Below are 203 nucleotides of genomic sequence, written 5' to 3'. Positions count from 1 at the left end.
TCCTCGTGCAAATATGCGAACGCACAATTTCTTTCTTTTTTTGGTATACTTCAAATGGAAAACAAGGTTAGACACAAAGATCTATTTCACAAATAAAATCTTACGCAAACCAATTCATTTAGTAGTTTTAACTGTGTCAACAATATGTAAGAGTAAATAATTCCACCAGTAGCCATACAATTATTATTATGGGGTGGATGTGC

The sequence above is a fragment of the Penaeus monodon genome, chromosome 22 (genome assembly GCF_015228065.2).
Source record: "Penaeus monodon isolate SGIC_2016 chromosome 22, NSTDA_Pmon_1, whole genome shotgun sequence".
NCBI lineage: Eukaryota > Metazoa > Arthropoda > Malacostraca > Decapoda > Penaeidae > Penaeus > Penaeus monodon.
The sequence above is the reverse complement of the archived record's forward strand: the minus strand, read 5'-3'. Positions refer to the sequence as shown.